The following is a 21,352-nucleotide window of genomic DNA, read 5'->3' as shown; positions in this document are numbered from 1 at the left end:
GCCCCTGATATCTTAACAACAGTTAAAGGAGACCCAAGATTAGATGACTGTTTCCTAATGGGACCAAGGGCTATGTAGCTCTAACTTGTGTCCATGGCTTCCCCCAGGCTGGATAAGCTGCTCTACTCTGGGTTTTGCCTGAATGCATGGACACATTATTATTATTATTTTTAAAGATTTTATTTATTTATTTGTTAGAGAAAGAAGGAGAGAGCACAGGCAGGGTGAGTGGCAGGCAGAGGGAGAAGCTCCCCGCTGAGCAAGGAGCCCAATGTGGGACTTGATCCCGGGACCCTGGGATCATGACCTGAGCCGAAGGCAGATGCTTAACCAACTGAGCCACCCAGGCATCCTGCATGGATGCATTATTTTAAAACCAATACCAGCTCAGCCAACTTTCCAAATCTAAAATGATGGTGGACACGTTCTGTGTCTCATGATATGACTACCTAACATCTTTTTTTGTTCCCTCTTTGGGACTAGACGATGTTGTTTGGCACACGGAAGCTCTTAATAAGTACATGGTCAAAACCCTAAATGACAGTCAAAATAGCATTTCTCTACTATATACCGAAGTAACACAAATGTGTAAAGCAGTTTTACAAAGTAGAATGGCATTAGATGTTTTAACTCCTGCCCAAGGTGGAACTTGTGTTATCATAAAAACAAAATGCTGTGTATGCATTCCAGATTACCACAAAAGTATTTCTGGGTTTCTAATGGACATGGATACTCAAATTGGCACTTTTAAAGATCCCTCTCTTTCCTTTAATGATTGGTTAAACTCCTGGACTGGAAGAGGAATTTTGTCAACTATCATAGGACTCTTATTTGGGCTTCTGTTTCTTTTTGCTATACTAATCATGTTCCGCCCTTTTCTCCCTCCTCTCTCCACTTGGTGCCGAGACTCCTTCACTGCCATAACTTCAGGCTGACAGATGCTCCTTTCCACTTGGGGAGATCCACACATGCAGTCGCCCTTGGACTCAGCTGCCTCTACTTTCCGTAACTCATATATATATGAGTTATATATATGGTAGGGACACCTCTATGCTCCTATTCAGAAAGAAAATGTTACAGAAGATGAGCCCTTCCACCCTCAGCAACCTTAAAGATTTAAGGGTCAAAATTGTTTGGTGGGGAGGAATGACGTGGGAAACAAAGGCAGAAGAAAAATTATTAAATTTCCTTACTATCTACAGCCCATTGACAAGTCCTTGAAACAGGCAGAGTGACATTCCTCTAAGGACTCAACTGCCTCAGTGTTAATACTTTGCTAAGGGCAAAAGGCAATCTTAGCCTGACTTCCAGGATCCTGTAAATCTACTCTAATATATACAAATTCCTTTGGAAACCTCCCTTATCTCTACCCACCCCTCCAAGATACATGTTGGCAATCACCTCCAAGCATATGATCCACTGATATACATCTGAAGGGTATCATAACTAAGGTTTTATTAGATGGTAATAAATGACTTTTTCCCAAAAATAGCTAGCCCCCTCAAGGTCCTGGAAACCCGGCTTCCAAAATATCTGGGAGGCTTACACTATCCCTAACCCCATCCCAACTTGAAAGTGTATAATAGGCCACTTCTCATGACCCCATTGCAGCTCTTTCTGCCCACAAGTCCTGTCCCCGGGCTTTAATAAAAGCACCTTTCGCACCAAAGACGTCTCAAGAATTCTTTCTTGGCCATCGGCTTTGAACCCTAATGTCGTCCTACAACATTGTACATTCAGATCACTTAACTAGAACTAGTTTGCTAGGTGTAAGGCCACAAATACCTTTTCAGTAATTTGACTTCCCACATAACTCAGATATAGGGAGAAAATTTGCTAGTCATACAGAGAAAAACATCTGGTGCTCTTAACAATTAAATTACTACTCTAATTATTAGTCACTGTAGAGAATATTGGATAGTTATTAATTTTGATAAACTGACAAATCAAGGTTCCCAGCCTGTAAATATGAGAGGTTAGAACCTGGATTATGCTAATGGTCACCTTATGTGGCCTCTTCTTGACTAGATCCTGGGCATGGAATGTGTAATACAGTTTTGTAAGAAAAGTAATGATGGAGAAAACTCTCTCAAGGCTTGATATACAAGAGAAGTCATTTTAGATTTCTTTCTAAGTCAACATGACTTTATATAAACTTTGTTCAAACCAAAGCCTGATTTATGGCCCGCCATCATGCATTGTACGTCTATCTGCTTTGTGACTGAGTAGCTTAAAGGAAACCCATCTTGTCCTTGAGATAATCGATCAATGCTCCTACTCACTGAATTCCTCTATGATAAAACTTGTGATTTCTGCCTATATGCTAATCTGTAATCTCTTGAGCTTTTCCAAAATGTAAAAACGTATATAACCCTGTAGAAGCTGTTCATTGTTCGTAACACTTTCTTCCCTGTGAAGAGCATGTTTCCTGGGCAGCAGTCCTAACTTGGGCTTGAATAAAGCTCTCCTTCTTACTTTTAGCTGAAAGGTTTGTTCAATTTGCTTCAACAGTAACGACAACAAAAAGTCATTTTACTTACATTTTCCTCAATTAACATGTTTTTGGTCAAGTTTGCCAGACTCTTTATGATAACAAGGCCTTGGGAAGACTTTAGGATATGTCAGACATGGACAAACAGTAAGTGCTTGAGATTAAATGTTAGCCTTTGGTTTCCCACAGCGAATGGCAACTGAAAATAGAGTGAAGCCCAGTCTCCTCTAATGTCTCTAAATTAAGCTATCTCCCAGTTTTTTTTTCTACCAGGAATAAATAGGTTCATGGATTTCATCTACTGAGAGTTCTTCTGGGAGCTTTCAGGAAATAAAAAAGTGGAAGAAGAAATAGGAGATGGAGTCTAAAAACTATTATAGAGTACTCATGAGGAATGGAGAAAATTTCATGGTCACTAGCAAAATTTGCAATAAGCATTTATTGTACAGATACTAGGCTCTTTCTCTTCTTTTTGCACATACAGACATATGCACCCTTCAACTCATATTTAAGTAAAAATAAGCTACATATTTAAGAAATTGTATTATACAAGTTTGGAGAACAGTAGTAGTCATTCAAAATCTACCACAGTATCAGTTGACTTCAAAAAAAGAAAAAAGAAAACTAAAATGAAATAAATATATAGTAGTATCTGACTTGAGTCTAGGAAAAAAAATTAAGACAATGAATTTATTAACCTTTGGACACATGACAGGTGGAGAGGAATTTGTCATGATAATTAGCAGAAGAACTAATTTATTCTACATAGAATTTAGCTCAGTTAGAGGTAACAAGTACAGCATTATGCATAATTGAATATCTTGGCTGCGGTTTCCAGATTTTATAGACTAAATACATAAAATACATACAGAGTCAAGAAAACTTTTGGAAAAATAATGAAGAAAATGTAGGGAAAGGCAGGGAAAGCCAAAATGGAAGGTAAGAGAGGTGAGAGAAGAAAAATCATTTTCCACCTACCTAAAAATTATAACTTGCGACTTCATTGAACTGGCACATCATCTTCCAATTTACATGAAAAACTATTTGATATTAAGTTTCCATTTATGTGATTAAGGACAAAGTTGTAAATGTTAAATAAGTAATGATTTATTGCAGAGGAAGTATGTTTGAAAGGTAGGCTAATGTCTATAACAGAATAAAAGGGAACTAAAGAATTAAATTCCTCTTTTCAATTCTTTAATGAAGAATTAGCTTAAGACCCTATACTCAGGTTTCTTTCTTATTCTGGTATCTAATATAATGTTAACAATCAACTGAATTCTCCACTTTTCAGACCCCTGTTTAATGTGACCTTCAAAACTCCTTTGTCCCTTTTCTTCATTTGGATCTTTGTCTTCCAAGTCCTTGGATCGTTATGTAATGGTAAGATCCTGTCCCCTGTGATGACTTCATTATTTTTTACCTCATAGCTCATTGGAACATTCTCAGTATAAGAAAGTGTTAACTAAATATAGATTCCATCTGTATAGTACATGTCAAATATACATCTGACATTTAAACAACATGATTTGCACGGGGATGCTAATGGACTTGATGAAGACAGGGCAGAGTGGAAATAGAATGCCACATCATTACCATAGTAATTTTTCAGCCATCTTTTCATTAGTAATAATAATGCTTCATGCTTCCTAATTTATAAACACATTTTCATGTATTATTTCAATTTAACTTTACATTTCTGTGATTTAGACGGGCATTTTTCAGGTGAATGAAACTTGGAGAGGTTGAGGCATCTCAGTTTTACAAAGAGCTAGGCATAAGAATCCAGCACTGAACTAAGATCTGCTGAGATGAGCTGATTAGCAAATCATAAACTATTCTTGGGTTTGATCTTCAGTTTAAGCAAAAATTGGATGTTTATTCTGAAGATCATATGAAAGGAGCATGAAAAAAGTTAGGTGAGGAAATTAAAAAGAAAAATTCAGTGAACTCTCTATCCTTATTTCGATACGTGACCAAATGATATCTGTGGCTGAAACAATGCTATTTGTTTATCAGACTATTTTCTTTCCACCCTGGGCACACAGAGTATATCTCCAAGCCTCCCCTCTTCCAGTAGGTGGGACCATGTATGACTGAGTTCTGGCCAATGCAATATGAAAAATTTGGAAATGATATATACTGCTTCCACGTGTGGTCCCTAAGAATGCATCCATGTGTTTCTCAATTTTTTTTTTTTTAATTCTAGTTGCCAGGTGTAATGGATTCACCCAAGATCTTCAAGATGTGGGAATAGTAGAACCTGTAGGTCAAAGAAGCCTGATTCTCTGGGTGACTTCGTGAAGCAGAGGCCCCACTGCCTTTCTGTAACAACTGTGAAGTCAGCAAGAAATAGACCTTTAATCTGTGAAACCGCTGAAATTTGGCACTTGTTTCTTACAGCAGTTACTCTACTCTGTGCATATGAACAGTTGCAGAATATTTTGTTTTGACTTGAGTTGAAGTGAAGCTCTCTCATCTCCTGTCTGCGTCTGCTTTGTGTCTGCTGTGGCATTACCTCCAATAGAGCAATCTGAAGACACAAGTAGTGTCTTAGCACATATATAGCAACCCTGCTCCTCTCTTTAGTGCAGCACTTGTAGAGTAAATAAAAGTAATTTAGAGTAAATTTAAATTTAAAAACCATATAATTCATACCATGGCTTTCACTGCATTTGTAACTTTCCGAACGTCATCTTGTATAATTTTTATAGCAGCACTGTGAACTGGATATTATTATCTTAATTTTATGGATGAGAACTCTAAGGCACAGAGACATTAAGTAATTTGCCCAATCTGTTGCATATAGATTGGATAGACCTAGCATTTAAATTTAATTCTGAAAGGCCCCAAAGCTCCTCAAAATGGATTGCAGCAAGGTCCATCTTTCTCTTAATACTTCCTTTAGGCACTTTCACTCCCCAACAAAGAGGAAGAAGAGCCTCAGTTTCACATCATAACTCTGTCTTACTTCTGGGCTTATAATGTGACCCCCTTCAGGAAACATAACAGAGGACAGTTGGCTGTATGGAAAAGAGAATATAATAGTTCCCGTTGATATTTGGGGCATCTGAGTCTACAGGAACACTTAAAAGGCCAGTATATCCTTAATTTACCCAATCATTTAGAAATAGAAAAATTATTTCTCTCAGATTTTTGCATCACTTCTGGTGCATGTTCTGGCAGGATAAAATTGCCTTGAAAGCAGTCAATCATGATCCCTTCCTCATCCTGGACATTTCCCACAACTGAACAACTTATGGTTAATTCAGTGAGTGTCCAATTGTTGAAGGAATTTTTTCTTGTCCAGTATTCATGTATTCGGCTGGCTGACAACACAATTTATTGAGTTTGCAGAGTACAGTTATAGTTTAACATTCCACAACAAATATATTATATATAAAAACATGATTCCCACTGAAAATCAGAAAATATACATTGCTAAAATTAAAGTGGACCAACTGTCTAGCTTTTCCATTTTTAAGTCTAATTGAATCGCAAAATTATGTTTTCCATAGAAAAATACCCAAATAAAGTAATATTGCAAATGATGCAACTGTTAATTTAGCAGATTTCAAATAAAAAATTACCAAAGAGAAGCCAAATTTCCAAAATTAATAATGTCTTTTTACTATCTATTGCTAATTTTAAATATTTCTATTTTGTCTCCATTTATTGATTTTTCTAAGATTCTTACAAAAAATAGAAAATTTACTTATTTATGGATATTATGAAAATGGGGCTTTATTGTATGTTCTGTAATATAAAATGAAAGGTATTATTTTCATAAGGAAAAATCATGCCCTTGAGATATGATAAGTTACAGAGCCTAAAATACTACTAATATACCAGGATCAAAATGACACACTAGGTAAATGCTGTATCCTATTCTTCTGTTTCAATTTCTTGGAGTTCATAGTAAAAATATTTAAAAAATATCCATGATTGCACCAGAAAACAAGAAGGATATTCCTTTTTAGTCTAGAAACTATGAGAAAATTTAAAAGATCCCAAGCAGATTGCATTCACTAGCAGAAACCTCACCTGAAGATAAGGACACATATTGGGAAGTAGAGGAAGAAATGAAAAACAAATAAACCAGAAACTTGTTAAGAAAAAAATAAATAGTGATATTAACATTAGACCAAATAGAATTTAAGGTAAGCAGCATTCAAGAGGGGGAGGGAATATGGCATACTAATGAAATATAATATAGGAATTTTAGCAGTATAGAGCAGTAAATGTTCTTTAGGTAGCAATCAGCATAGTTGAGAAATACATAAGGTAAAACTGCTCAATACACAAAAAATTTAATGAATCCACAATCATAGTCAGAAACTTTAATACCTTCCTTTAGAAACTTTTGATTTGTTGAATCAGAGATATAAAAATAAGGAAGCAATATGGAGGTTCCTCAAAAGCTAAAAATAGAACAACCCCACAATACAACAATTGTACTACTAGGTATTTATACAAAGGATACAAAAATACCGATTCAAAGGGGTACATGCACCCTGATGTTTATAGAGCCATTATCAACAATAGCCAAACTATGGAAAGAGCCCAAGTGTCCATCAACTGATGAATGGATAAAGAAGATGTGGTGTATACAAAGTTAGGGATATATATATATATATGGAAGACTACTCAGCCATCAAAGGAATGAAATCTTGCCATTTGCAATGATGTCGATGGAGCTAGAATGTATTATGCTAAGCGAAACAAGTTAGTCAATGACAAATACCATATGATTTCACTCATACGTGGAATTTAGGAAACAAAACAGATGAACATAGGGAAACGGGGAGAAAAGAGAGAGAGAGGCCAACCATAAGAGCCTCCCAACTATAGAGAACAAACAGGGTTGCTGGAGGGGAGGCGAGGGGGGATGGGCTAGATGGGGGATGGGCATTAAGGAGGGCCCTTGTTGTGATGAGCCCTGGATATTATATATGCAACTGATGAATCACTAAATTCTATTCCCGAAACCAATATTACACTACATGTTAACTAACTAGAATTTATTTAAAAAAATTTTTTTAAAAGATTTATTTATTTATTTGAGAGAGAGTGCATGCACGCTTGAGGGCAGAGCAGCGAGCCCGTCTCACAACCCTGGTGTCATGACCTGAGCTGAGACCAAGAGGCCCTTACCACCTGGGCCCCCAAGCTATCCCTAACTAACTCGAATTTAAATGAAAACTTGAAGCAACAGAAGAGGAAGAAGAAAAAAATTAAGGGTTTAAGCAAGGTGTAGTATGTGTTAATTCTAAATGCACCACAGAGAAAAAGGATATATAAGATTGTATAACACAATTAACAAACTCAATCTAGTAGATATACATAGAATTTTACATAGGTTTGTGTTCAATGGAGGATTTAAACACAAATGGGACACCAAAAGAAAAAGCAACTATGTACTAAGCCGCAAAACAAATCTCAAAAAAGCCACCAAACACTGATACCACAGAGGCCATATTCATTGAAGATGCAAAATAAGAAATTAACACAAAAAAATAGCTTTCTTCCAAGCCCCCTCCAAATCTACAAACCTATCAACTAAAGAAAATGCTTCTAATAATTTTTTGTTAAGAAAAATTAAACTATTTTTAACGAATAAAACCACTATTTAACAAAATGTATACTTTGTGTCCAAGACAGAACTCAGACAGATTTATGAACCTAAATGCATTATCAGAAAACAATAAAGACTAAAGATAAGTAATAAATATAGAACAAAAATAACATAAACTTAAAAAAAGAAGTCAGTAAAATGAAAGCATATATCAAAAAAATAACAAATAAAAAACAAAAAAATTCTAAAGTTGATCAACAGAAACCAAAAGCAAGAGTTTTGGAGAGATAAATATAAAAAAATAACAAAAATATGGTCATTAAAAAAGGGAGAAACCCATTAGGAACTCAAATGGACAAAGTTACTGAATAAAGTTTAAAATATTATAAGAGAATATATAAAATTTTATACCATAAAATTTTAAAACTATGAAAAATGTATATGCTTCTAGGAGAATGTGAATTTCCAAGTGTGTTCAAGAGGAATTAGAACAACTGAATTAAACCTTTAACCTTACAAGAAATTGAAGCAGTAGCAAGCCCAGATAATTTTAGCCCAGATAGTGAATTCTGGCAAGGCTTCAAAAATAAACAATCTCTCATCTTTTGCAGAGATTTCCAGAGCAAAGAAAATAAGGTAGAGCTACCTAACTCACTTTATTAACCTAGTATACTCAGTAGTTACCAAAAGTGAGCAAAGCTAGCAAACACCACATACACAGACACACACACACAGACACACACACACACACACACACATCCCACAATATGCCATTTATACTTATAAAATAGATACAAAACGATGTAAAATATTAAAAAGTCAATTTAAGCAGCATTTTAAAAAAGGCATGACTAGGTAGTGTTTCTTTTCTTCTTTTTTTTTCTTTTAAAGATTTTATTTATTTATTTCACAGAGAGAGAAAGACAGTGAGAGTAGGAACACAAGCAGGGGGAGTGGGAGAGGGAGAAGCAGGCTTCCCGCCGAGCAGGGAGCCCGAAGCAGGGCTTGATCCCAGGACCCTGGGATTATGACCTGAGCCAAAGGCAGACACTTAACGACTGAGCCACCCAGGCGCCCCTCGGTAGTGTTTCTTCAGGGTAAAGTATATTCCCATATTAGAATATCTATTAATGTAATAATAAAATGTTATTTATCTCAATGAATAATGATAAACATTTAATATAAGTAAATATTCATTCATAATAAAAGTATTTAACAAAACAGGTCTAGAATAGAACATCTTTAATTTAATAAAGTACCAGATACATAAGTGAACACCATATCACTATGGTGAAACATTAAAAATATTTCAAATTACAGTTGATACCAAGATGAAGATTCTCTCTATTGTTGCTATTCTTCAACATTATGTTGGAGGTCCTAGCTACTGGAATAATGAAAATAAATTGGTATATACACTGAAAAAGAAGAAACAACTCTGTCATTCATGTATAATGTCAAATTCCAAGATAGTCCACTACTATTTGTACATGATCCCAAATTTCAAGATAATCAGCAAGCACAACTGGCAACAGCTAAGAAGCAAGTGGAATGACTTGATACAAGATCAGTATGCAAAAATCAATAACTTTCCCACAAACCAGTAGTAAGCAATTAGAAAATATAGCAACATGTAGTGAATACCATTCATGAAACCACAAAAACTATAATATCCCAAAAAACAAATCTAAAGAAAAATGTGCATGACCTGAATAGAGATAATTTTGAAATTTTAGTTAACGAGGGATAAAAAAGACTAGTAATATGTATGTTCAAGAATGAGAACACAATATTAAAAAGGCATCTAAAAATCAGTAATATCAGTGAAATGCCCACCAAAATGCCAGTAAGACCTTCATGGAATTTGAAAAATTGATTTTAAAATCTATATAAAAGTTGAGAGTTCCATATCTAGTGAAACGATTGAGCCTAAATATCCAGATTGACCTCTGGAATTCCTCATTGTTTAATTCTTAATGCCGAAAACAGCTAAAAACAATGAAAAATCCTTATATATGTATATATCCAAAGAGTTAGTAAGATTAAAGCATTTTCAACCACAAATGTAAGAGAAGGTATGACAAATCTCATTTTCCAAAGATGAGTATAATAATTTCTTCCATCCTACAGATCTTCTGCAATGTGACCTCAACATGCTGTGAGAATCCCAAGCCATAGCGCAAGGCTACGTATAGGTCCTCCTGTCAACAGCTCTAGCTAAGTGCAAGGCAGCTTTCAAAACATCTTGATCCAGGTACCAGACATTTGCGTAGAAGAGCCTAGAGACAATTCCAACTACCAGCCATTTGTGTCCTTCCTTAGCAGTTCAGTCTCCCCAGCTGAGACCTCAGAAAACGTGTAAAAGACAAGCGCTTCCTGTTGAGTCCTGTCCAAATTCCTGACCCAAAGAATTTTTTTTATATTTTTTAATTTATTTATTCATGAGAGACAGAGGGAGAGAGAGAGGAAGAGAGGGAGAGAGAGAAGCAGAGGGAGAAGCAGGCTCCCAAGGAGCAGGGAGCCCGATGCGGCACTCGATCCCAGGACCCTGGGATCATGACCTGAGCCGAAGGCAGACGCTTAACCAACTGAGCGACCCAGGCGCCCCCAACCCACAGAATTTTTGATCCTAATAAAATTATTGTTGTTTTGAACCACTGGATTTGTGGTGGTATGTTATGCAGTAACAGTTAATTGGAACAGCTGTATTTCAGCAAGTAGTAGGAATCGAAACTGCTTTCGATACTATATGTCAAAGGTAGAAACTTCAGTGGCTCTCACAGCCTTTAGGAGTCAGGGTCCACCCAAGGTGGGAAATCTGATAGGAAACTCTCAAACATTGAGTTGGGAACCTCAGTGTAAGAAGGAAGCAAAGTTAAATATACTCATGCCTCTATCCTCAAAGAACTATTGTTGCTGTTTCTGAGCAGAGAAAAAAAAAATCCCTGAGAAGTTGTAGCCACAAGCTAGACTTTACATGTATGTGCAGTCAATAGTTGAGGTTCTTATGCTTCAATTAAGTTTTTGTTTTTTAAGATTTTATTTATTTGAGAGAGAGAAAGAGTCCAAGTTGGGGGAGGCACAGAGGTAGAGGGAGAAGCAGACTCCATGCTAAGTGGGGAGCCCTATGCAGGGTTTGATCCCAGGACCCTGAGATCATGACCTGAGCCAAAGGCATATGCTTAACCAACTGAGCCACCCAGGTGCCCCTCAATTAAGTTTTAAATGATTCTACATTTTTACTGCCCTAATGTGCTAACTGTGGTGATACACATCCTCTCTGAAAGACTGCACCTTTCTCCAACAACCAAAAGGTTCTGATAATTAATTTTCAAATAAATTTCAAAAAAATTGAGTACTTCAGAACTTCTGTAATGGAGTAATGGAGTAATGGAGATCAAATCTAACTTTCACCTGAAACAAAAAATTCAAGTGTATCTGCCAAACAATGGTTTCAAACACTGGACATTAGGCAGCACAGGACACTGATCTCTGGGGGGAGGAAAAAATTTGAGGTCAGGGCTCTGAATGTCCCAGTTTACAGCTTGGACAGTTCCTAGGCCACAGTACAGGGAGAGGAGACACAGGTGGAGGCTGCTGGTACCCCTCAGTCGAGATGTTGGAGTTGGGTATTTGGTGAGGCCAAGGCAGCCACAGTTCACAGGAAGGAAAGCCAGGCTGCAGAAAACTGCAGAGTGAGAGTTCTTCATAAACATAAAAGTTACCTCTCCAAATGTCAGCTCAGGACTGATCAGTGAGTGTGCGTGAAGAAACAACCTGAGTCTGAGAAAAAACTACCTGGAAGAGGCAGAGGGAACAATCTATAGGGCTAACACAGGGTCATTAATAGTTTATGTTCTACCAGCCAAAGTGGAAATATATCATAATTCAAAGGGCAGTGGTTAGAATAAACACAAGTGTTTTGGGTCAGTAGTGGGGAAAGATTAATAGACTACAGTCTGCTCTGCTTCTGCCTAACAAAGCTTAAAAGCAAGCCCGAAAAGGATTAAATTGTTTCTAAGTAACAACTGCATTCCAGAAAACAGCTCAAGAATATTTTAGGATGCACAAGTTTCTAGCATCCGACAAGGTAAAGTTCAAAATGTTTGGCATTCAATAAAAAAATTTGCCAGGTATTCAAAGATACAGGAAAATATGACTCATACAATGCAAAAAGAAATTAGTCAATAGTAACAGACCCAGAAGTGACACAGATGATAAAATTAGTAGATAAGGATGAAGAAAGTTCTTATAATTATCTTTTGAATATTAAAGAAAGCAGAGGGAAGGAGGAATCTGTTAGGGAAAGGAATGAATGATACAGAAAAGTTATCAAATTGAACTTCTAGATATAAAAAGAAATTTCTGATATGAAAAATACAGTGGATGAGATTAACAACAAAAAATATAAATGATTTGAATATAATGCAATGGAGCAATACAAACTAAAGTATATACAGAGAGAAAAAATATAGAAAAATACAAACAGGTCAAGTCGCCCAATGTGTATGTGTTTGGAGTCCCTGAAGGAGATGGAAGAGTGGGAGGATAGAAAAAATATTTGAAGCAAAAATGATTAAAAATTTGTCAAATTTATAAAAATAAAAAACACATAGGTCCAAGAAACTCAACAAACCCAAACACAAGAAACATGAAGAAATCTAAATCATAACATATAATCAAATTGCTTAAAGGGACTGATAAAGGGAAAATCTTAAAAGAAGCCAGAGAGAAAAAGAATTATTACTTGTAGAACAACAAATATAAAATGATAGCAGATAGCAGACTTCTTGTTGGAAATAATGTAAGACAGAAGAAAGTGGGGGTAATGTCCTTGAAATACTGAAATGAAAACCACCAACCTGAACTTTTATAACCAACAACAATGTCTTAAAAAATGAAGACAAAATAGAGGCTTATTCAGTCATACAAAAGAAGTAGATCACTACAGGCATCATAAGAAATGTTCAAGGAAGTCCTTCAAGCAGAAAGAAAATAATATCCAGTGGAAAATAACATCCATCTACACAAAGGAGTAAACAACACTACAAATTATAAATATGTAGGTAAAGATAAAAGACCTTTTTCATGTTTTAAAAATATTTCTAAAGGAAAATTATTAAAAGAAAAATAATAACATAATGTTATGCTCGTAATGTATATAGAAATAAAGTGCACGACCATAACAAAGGGCCTGAGAAATGGAAGTATATTGTTTTAGGTTTCTTTTACTTTATGTAAAATAATATAATTTCCTATCGGCAGAAATTGAGGAGGTTATAGGAGCAGACCACCTGGAGCAATACATGTTTCCAGCCAGGTATCCTTGGTCAGTTGCTGATATGCAGACCCACTGAAATTATACAATTCATATGTCATAGCTCATACATGCATATGCATTTTGTTCTTGCTAAAATAGTAATAACACTGCTCAAAACTAACTCAACTGTTCTTATTTCACTTCTTTATATGTGAACATTCTACCAATACTCTATTGGTATTGTCAGTGACTTTCATTACACACTTACCTTGTATTTTGTGTCATGCTGAACTCCCACACATCATAATCTGCCAGAATTCTGTGCTCACAGGGCATCCTAAACTCTACATGCGATGGGATGCCAAGGAATGGTGGCAAACATGCGTACCGTGTATATCTCCTCTGTTCATGCACGTCCTCCATTATCCAATTAAACTCCCTTTACAAAAGACAAGTTCAAAGATAAAATTATTAAGAATTTCATGATGACGACAGTAGAGCATTAACCACAGGGCCCTTCTGAGCATATGGTCCTGTGGGCTCACATAGTTCTCATGCCACGAAGCTGGCCTTGAGTGATACATTCTAGAGCTCAGTAAAAATTAGGGGGAAGTGTTGGGTTTTGCTAACGGTTCAGGACTGCTTGGCCTACCACTTGGTGGGACTGGCCTTATCCATTCTTAGTTCACTTCCTTGTCTCTTTGGCCCAGGTACAAAAGATAGTGTTGTCACCCTCCTGGTTGGGGTCATATCATGTGGCCTGGTGTCAAAGGATGAAGAAAGTTTTTGGTTCCCAATGACCCACTGAAGCCCTGTGCATGGCCAGGTGTTTACCTGGGCCAATAGCCAAGGCTTCAGCTGCACCTGGTACAATGGTGGGAAAGCCCCTGAGGTTAATGTCAATATTGAAAATTATCTAATTCATTACACCAATAGGAAAAGTTGAAAAACATTATGATCATTTCAAATATACAGAAATATATTTGGTAAAGCCAATAGCCACCTAAGATTTTTTAAAAAATCTTTAAAAGCTAGATGTAAAGGAAATTCCTTAACCTGGTTGAGTATGCCATAAAAAAGTTCATAGCTAAGAAATACTTAATGATAAAAGTGATGTGACAATGGTGGGGTTCAGAGTGAATGGTCAAGAAAGAATTCTTGAGGTGTCTTCAGTGCAAAAAGGTGGTTTTATTAAAGCATGGGGACAGGACCCGTGGGCAGAAAGAGCTGCACCAGGGTTGTGAAGAGTGGCCCATTATATATTTTCAAGTTGGGAAGGGGTTAGGGATAGCATAAGTCTCTAAGGAATCTGGAAGCAAGTTTCCAAGACCTTAAGGGGCTAGCTGTTGTTAGAAAAAGGTCATTTACTACTGTCGAATAAAACCTTAGTCATGAAATCCTTCAGCCATACGCTAGGAGAATGATTGCTAACAGCCATATGCTTGGAGAATGATTGCTAACATATATCTTGGGGGGTACAAGTAAAAGAAGCTTCCAAAGGAATTTGTATATGTTAAAGGAGACTTATGGGATCCTGGAGGTTGGGCTAATATAAAGCTAAAGTATTAGCATTGAGGCAGTTGAGTTCCTAGAGGAAGGTCACTCTGCCTGTCTCAAGGATTTGTCAATGGGCTATAAGTTGTAAGGAAATTTAAATTTTTTCTTTTCCCTTTGTTCCCCACATCAAAAACGTTTAAAGCTTTCCCTTTGAGAATACGGAGAAGATAAGAACGCTGACCATCATCATTTCTATCCAGTATTGTAGCATGAAAAAGAACTAGTAAGTATTGAAAAGAAAAAACAGTCATTATTTATAAAATGACTGTGTAAAAAACAAAATGATAAAGGCAATTAAAAAAAAGTTTAGCAAAATTTTAAGACAAAATAAACAAATATCAATGTGAACTTCTGCTTCATGCCATGACAGAATAATCAGTGCCACACAAACCCTTCTACCTTAACAGCTGTACAAAATATAGGAAGCAATATTTTTCAGGCATTGGGCAAGAGTTAGCACATGACTGTGATTCCTTAAAGAAGGGAAACACTTGACATGAGCCCCCAGGTTCGCTGCAGCTCTCTGTCTGAAGCCAATGTCCTGATCACAGCATAAGGAGCTGAAGCACAATCAAAGCATATCAGTTTCCTGGGTCTTCAGAGGTAGATTTTAGTGTCTGAGGTTGTCAAAACAGCTGGAGAGGAAAGATGCACATTAGGAAGGATCCAAAAGTCTGGTTGGGGGTTTCCTACAAGTCCTTGGCCAAGGAATAGGTGGGGTATATGCGATGAAAGACTTTGCAAGGCTTACCAAAGACCAGTGGCTATGAGATTGGGAGAAGAATAAAGATATTAGAGATTGATCAGAGCTGAGAGATGAAATTCCAGCCCAAGTAGAATGAAGAAACCTCAGAAATACTTCAGGAATAAAACTGAGACAGCACAACCACAACTTAGGTGCAAGGGCCATATCCTAAAGTAAGAACTACTCTGGACCTCTGCAAACAGAGCTTAAAACCAAGCCTGGACAAGAACAGGAGGGAAACAGTGTTTGGAATTTGAGGATAGCCAATGCAAAGGGTCCTGGGGATCACCTTGGAATTTCCACTAATGCACCTTCACAGAGTGTAAAACCGAGGCTAGGCAAATGCAAGGTGATTGGTTATAGCTGAACTTGCTGCTAGTAGAAAACAAACAAAATAAAACAAAACAAAACACTTCTCAGAGGAATTTAACACCGACAGGGCCCCTACAGTGTATCATCCACAATGTTCAGTATTCAATAAAAAGTTACCAGATAGGCAAAGAAGCAGGAAAATATGACCAACAGCAAAGAAAACAGCAGTCGATAAAAACTGATCTTGAGAAGATGTTTTAATTACTAGGTAAAGTGTTTGAAACAAATATTATAAACATGTTCAAGCACTTAAAGGGAAATACAGCCTTAATGAGTGAAGAGTTAAGGAATCTCAGTAGATAGAAATATAACAAATGAAATAGAAATATAACAAACATTTAAATGGGAATTCTAAAAATTCTATAGTAACTGAATTGAAAAAATTACTGAATAAGCTTAAGGGCAGATTAAAGACAGCAGAAGTAGGCATCCAATCTGAAGAAAAAAGAGTAAAGGCTTAAACATTACCAGAGCCCCAGTGATCTGGGTGATACATTATCATTCATGTAACTGGCATTAAAGAATGAAAGAGATGGTAACTACACTTATCTGGTGAGCATGGCATAATGTATATAATTGTCAAATCACTATGTTATACACCTGAGGCCAATATAATATTGTATATCAACTATACTTCAATAAAAGATAAAAATAAGAATGAAAGAAGAATTAAAATGGGCCCAAAAAGTTAATTGAAAAACTGTAGCTGAAAACTTCCCAAATAATATGAAGCCTTGGCTTATAAATCCCAGTTCAAAATCAAAGTAAGATAAATACACAGAGAAGCACCTAGATACATGACAGTCAAAAGACTGAAAAACAAGGATAGCATCTTGAAAGCAGTCAGAGGTGAGAAAAGAAAAGATAAATTTGCAAACAGGTACAGTAAGATAAATAATGGCTAACCTCACAAAAGAAACATGGTGACAAAAGGACAACTGAATGACATATTTAAAGTGCTCAAAGAAAAATTACTTTCAACCTTAAATTCTAAGTAACTTTCAAAAAGGAGAGAGGAGACAGACATTTTCAGATAAACAAAAACTGAGAGAAAATATCACCAACACACCTGGACTATTAAAAAATACTTAATTCTTAACACCATTTATTGAAAAGACTTCTTTCCCCATTACATATTCTTGGCTCCTTTGTTGTAAATTAATTGCCCATATATACATGGGGTTATGTCTGGATCTCTATGCTGTTCCTTTGGTCTATGTGTCTGTTTTTATGCCAATTGTTTTAATTACTATAGTTTTGTAATATAGTTTGAATTCAGGGAGCATGATGCCTCCAGCTTTGTTTTTCTTTCTCAAGATTGCTTTGGCTAAATGTAAATTGGTGTAGCCACTATGGAAAACAGTATGGAATGTTCCTCAAAAGCTTAAAAATAGAACTACCGTATGATCCAGCAATTCCATTTTTGGATATTTAGCTGAAGAAAATGAAAACACTAATTGAAAAAGATATATGCACTCCTATGTTCATTGCAGCATTATTTATAATAGTCAAGATATGGAAACAACCTAAGTGCCCATCGATGAATGGATAAAGAAACTGTGGTATATACATATATATATATATTATGTGCATATATATACACACATATGTGTACATATAATACATATAAAATATATAGTGGAATATTAACCATAAAAAAGAATGAAGTGTTGCCATTTGTGACAACATGGATGGACCTCAAAGGCATTATGCTAAGTGAAATAAGTCATAGAAAGACAAATACCATATTCTCTCTTATATGTGAAGTCTAAAAAGAAAAAACAAACAACCCCTGCCCCCAAAACAAAACAACAGCAAAAAAAAACAAGCTCATAGATAAAGAGAATAGATTGGTGGTTGCCAGAGGCAGGGTCAGGAGGTGGGAAAAAATGCACTCTAATTGCATTTTTTGATTCAGCATCTATATCATCTATATCTATATATACCTATACCTATATCTAAAAATTGGATTCACTCTTTTATTTATTCATTATCATTTTTGAAGATCTACCTGGGGGCCTCCCAATAGTGAGCTAAGCACTATACAGTATTGAAGAGGAATGAATCTTAGAGTATTGGGCTAGGGAAGATGGATGCTAATTAAGAAATAAAAGTACACAATAAGCTTTAATGTCTTTTTAAAGTAATTGTTAAAAGTTTAATCTCCCTGAGCCTCAATTTCTTATTTCTGAAGATAATGTGGGATAGTAAATGTGACTTCAGATAAATGTTGCAAGAAATAATTGAAATGTGTAGACATATTTGTTGAATTCAAAGAAAATGTTCAAAAGTAAAAATGCATATATGTATATATATGTGTTTATTTGTATTCATTTTTATTTGAAATATACTCACATATATATGTACACAATAACAGAATCATTTATAATTTCATATTTTGTGTGAAAGGAAACTTGAAAATTGGAGAGGATAGAAAAAATACTAATTCTACAGTACAAAGGGAATTGATATTATTGGAGATGTAGTAAAGAACAAAAAGCGCCAGAAATGGTAAGTATGTGAGTAAATAAAAAGACAATTTTCTTTGTGTTCTTTAAAAAAGCTAACCACTTAGGTCAAAAGCAAATACATTTTGGGGCGCCTGGGTGGTTCAGATGGTTAAACCTCTGCCTTCAGCTGGAGTCAACCTCCAGGTCCTGGGATCCAACCCCATGTCAGGCTCCCAGCTCAGCAGGGAGTCTGCTTCTCCCTCTCCCTCTGCCTCTCTCTCTGTCTCTCTCTCAAATGAATAAATACATAAAAAAAAGCAAATACATTTTAAATTGAGGTTTTATAATGCATTTAAAAGAAACATATAAAACAATAATACAAAAGACGGAGTGGGGGCAGATGAATGGAATTACACTGTCATAAGGTTCTGACATCTGTGAAGTGTGATGTACGAATGGAAAGTGTAAAGTAATGTGTGTGAAATGTGCAACTGTGAACTCCAGCTCGGGCTGGTGGGAGGGGAGAAGAAAACTAGGGACAGTATGAAGAAGGGGCATACAGGGATCACTCTTAAAGATATAATATCGTATGGATATAATACTGATGAATCTTAGCAATAATTTAAGGATACATATTATTAATTCTAGAATTATAGAAGACTACACCAAACAATTGCAGAATACACATTCTTCTCAAGCACACTGGGAACAATCATTGAAGATAAACCATATGCCAGGCTATAAAATAAGTTTCAGTAATTTTCAGAAGTTTGAAATCTTACAGAGTATGTTCTCTAACAACAGTGGAATTAAATTAAATGTCAATAATAAAGACATTTAGAAAATCCCCAAATACAAGGGAAGCATTGATAAGTGGGCTCTGGAATACTTGAATTGGAGAAGCTGGGGGTTAAGATATAGGGGGAGCATAGGAAGATTGCTTTTATCAGTGTGACATTAAATGAATATAATACTGATGAGTCATAGCAATGGTGAGTGACAAAAGTACATCGAGATGCCGTGCCTCAATTCTGTCCTATAGCAGTGAAAACTATGAAAACCTGCAATTGCTCCTTTCTTGATGTGAGGAATTCAGAGGCCTTGTTTTGAGAGTGAAGGGGCATGAGATCAAAGCACTTTTGATTAATGAGTCACCACCTAGATACAAGGGGGCTATCAACTGAAAAAAGGCCATTATTATTATGTGTACCCTTCAGAAGGGAAAAAAAATGCTGTCAGTGAATTATTTGTAAACGGCATCCTGTTTTCAGAAGGTTTAGAATCATTATCATATTGGATTAAATTTTCAATAAATTGAAAAAATAGTAAATGTGAACATTTTCAAATGGCTACAAGATATACATTTTACCTACATGTGATTTGCCAGTTAAAGAAAAAGCTAGCAGCTATATATTTGAAATTATATCCTCCAAATATTTGTAATATATGATCCATCTTTCTTCCATGCACATGAAATAATTCTCTCTGTTCTTGTAACGTCTGAAGAATATTTTGAGATATGATTTTATTTTGGGTTTCAGAGACAGTTTTGCAATCAAGTAATCAAAAAATCTAACAAATATAGGAATATGTATTTAATAATGTATGTCAGTTCTTCCCAGGGAGTTCATTCTGTATATGTGCTATATAGTTATAATTTCAAATATTACACAAATTAATGAAAAATATTTTTTATGGTTTATTAATTTTCTGAGTTTTGTAAAGGAAGTTTTTCTTTAAGAAAAGCATACCCATTTTCAAGGTTTTATTAAGTTGTTTCAATATAGTACTATGGGCTAAAACCAAGATTTTCAAGCACAGACTCTGGGGATCACCGGGATTTCTTAAACGAATTCACATGAAAAACCATTTCTTTACATGTTTTAAACAAAATTCACCTTAAATGCATCCCTATATTCTAGAATGACTGAACAGAAATAGTAATATGCATATTTGACCTATTAAAAAAGCCATTTTCCAGCTACTCAAAGAGCTAATTTGGATATTTAAACTTTAAAATTTAAGGCAAAGAACTGCTGAAAAAGATTGAATAATTTGATATTATATTTCTTATTTTAATATACCCAATGAATTTCATATATTTTGACAGAATCATAATTTCTGCAAATGATCCAAACTGGTAACCACAAATTTCACGCTATATGCATATTCATCTAGACCAAAGTGTTAGCTCATGTAATTATTAGATTCTAAATTTATATTTCAACTTACCACAAATTTAAATGTAGCATGTCTGTCATTACATGGTAAAGAAATAAGCATATTCATAACATACATCTGGATGTTTTAATTTTACATTAAGCCATTTACTTCTTGTTCAATATCCCTAAGATACATTTTATTTCATATTAGATTAGTTTGTACTTCATAATTTCTTCTAGTGTAAATTTGTGCCTATGGGGAAATTTCAAATTATAAATGTTCCAAGTATTGGAGCAGAAGTGTAAGTTAAAAAATAAACAACTGAGGCATAGATAACATGAGACTCTCCTACTCCAAAGTGGAGAAGTTAACTAGAAACATTATGTTTTGGAGTTTAACTATTTGTATAAATACTTGTAAAACTACTTTGCAATAGTCCTATTCATATAGGGTAAGTTGGCAAGTGATCATTTTATAGAACAGTAAAGTGCTTGCAAAACAACTTACCAGGACAAGCTATCTCAAAAGAAAATGTTCAAGATAAGAAATTCAGTGACAGAGACTCATATTCATTGTTCTAACCTTATTTCCTCATTGAGGATAAAGTTTTGATGTGTATTCCTCTGTATATGTAGCGCAGTATTTTCTACTGGATGTTTAACTAGATACCAAGGTGTAGAGTTCCAGAAATTTGAATGTATGCTTCAAACATCTGGAGCTATACATATGGGAAATATAC

Source organism: Callorhinus ursinus, unplaced genomic scaffold, assembly GCF_003265705.2.
Source record: "Callorhinus ursinus isolate GAN/ISIS: 27379988/994484 unplaced genomic scaffold, GSC_fseal_2.0 scaffold5, whole genome shotgun sequence".
In the NCBI taxonomy this organism is placed as follows: domain Eukaryota; kingdom Metazoa; phylum Chordata; class Mammalia; order Carnivora; family Otariidae; genus Callorhinus; species Callorhinus ursinus.
Note: the sequence above shows the minus strand (reverse complement) of the source record.